Source organism: Micropterus dolomieu, unplaced genomic scaffold (genome assembly GCF_021292245.1).
Source record: "Micropterus dolomieu isolate WLL.071019.BEF.003 ecotype Adirondacks unplaced genomic scaffold, ASM2129224v1 contig_11503, whole genome shotgun sequence".
In the NCBI taxonomy this organism is placed as follows: Eukaryota; Metazoa; Chordata; class Actinopteri; order Centrarchiformes; family Centrarchidae; genus Micropterus; species Micropterus dolomieu.
In genome coordinates, this window is record NW_025740489.1 from 1 (window position 1) to 1,876 (window position 1,876).

Consider the following 1,876-nt stretch of genomic DNA (forward strand, 5'->3'; position numbering starts at 1 on the left):
TCATTCTCAACGTCCACGTGAATATTAAAATCCCCTACAATAATAACTTTGTCCGTTTTAAGGACAAAAGTTGACAAAAACTCTGCAAATTCAGATAAGAATTCAGAGTACGGACCAGGTGCTCGGTACACTATAACGAAAAGAATTGGTTGCAGTGATTTCCAACTTGTGTGTCAAAGACTAAGAACAAGGCTTTCAAATTAATTATAGTTTAGTTTAGGTTTAGAGCTGATTAGTAGGCTAGAGTCGAAGATAGCTGCAACTCCACCTCCTCGGCCTGTGCCTCGAGGAATGTGAGTATTAATATGACTGGGAGGGGTGGATTCATTTAGGCTAACATATTCTCCATCACCCAGCCAGGTTTCAGTAAGACCAAATAAATCAATATCATAATCTGATATTAGTTCATTTACTAGTACACCTTTAGAAGAGAGACATCTGATGTTTAAGAGTCCACATTTAACTCTCCTATTAGTTTGCACTATTGCTCTTGTGGTTTTAATTTTTATGAGGTTTTTATGCACAGCTCCTCTTCTGTTTACCTTTGATTTAAATCATTTCGATGGTTGGGGGGGCAGACACCGTCACTATAGGGTTTTCACTAACTAACTCCTGAGAAAACCATTATAACCTGAAAACCCAATATCTCACTTAACTCTATATTCATGCTGGACATCCACTATGAAAATGTTAGAAATGCCTACATAGCTGAATAATAATAAACACGGTGATACTGTTTCTAAAGTAAGAAAAGGATGTGAGAAGGTATGTAGCACTCCGCATTTTCTCTGAGCTATCTTCGGTCCTGGCAATGATGGCCACCAGCTCGTTGTTATTATTTACAATGGAAAGCTTGCCTTTTTTACTGTGCTGCAGAATATCATTGGCTTCTTTCAGAGTGACACCTGCTCAAGCCACAACCAACTCCTCCCTCTTTGTCATGGCCTCTTCCAGAGGTTTGCTGTGGTCTTTTCAGAAAGAAAGTCAATATCTCTGGAAGTGACGATGCCCACCAGTTTGCTGCCCATTTTGCCCGTCTCTGACAGGAATACCAGAGAAGCCATGTCTTACTCTGGCCTCAAACACGTCCCCAACTGTGTGGCGACGACTTATCACAACTGGGTCAGTGATAAAAACCTGCTCAAACCTCTTGACCTTGCGGACCTCACTGGCTTGGAATTCTGGTGTGCAGTTTTGGTGAATGATGCCAATACCTCCCATTAGTGCCATAGCAATTGCCATGGCTGACTCAGTGACAGTGTCCATGGGGGAGGAGATGAGAGGGGTCTTCAATGTGATCTTCCTAGTCAAAGCTGAGGTCAGGTCCATTTCATCTGAGGTAAAGTCGATAAAGCCAGGTAAAATCAGGAAATCATTGTATGTAAGGCCGTCTTCGATCGAGAAGAGCTGCTGAGCTGAGAGCCCATCTTCAGGGACGTAGCCTGTACCACCACTGATTAAGTCATCCGCCATGCTTATTGAGCTGATGCCCACGTTGACCAAAGGGAAGCAACTTTCCAGCTGTGATACTACATAGAAAGCAGTCTAAAAAAAGTGATAGTAGACACAGCGATTCCTTCTACCTCGATGAAAAAAATGCTCTTCCGTGGCTCCAAGATGTGAGTCAGGTAAACAGTAAAGTGAATCAGAAGCGCTCGCCTGTCACAGCAGACAGACCCAGTGCGTGTTGGTGTTATGTACTAGCAGTGCCACATCCCCTCTCATCACAGAGGAGTGTTTAACCCTCTGCGTTTTGTATTTCAGCAGCAGTCATGATAAGAGCGGTTCAAATTCTCTAAAAGCTAAGGAAAGGTGCTTCCTTTCTTACTTCCTTTAGCATATGGTACACTGGACCCTCCTTTACCAAAGGAAATGA

General features: G+C 42.9%; 1 pseudogene; it reads right to left on the reverse strand.

Annotated features, from left to right (window-relative positions):
- Positions 1-776: 776 nt before the first annotated feature.
- Positions 777-1,473, reverse strand: LOC123965853 (annotated as a pseudogene).
- Between the last annotated feature and the right edge of the window lie 403 nt (positions 1,474-1,876).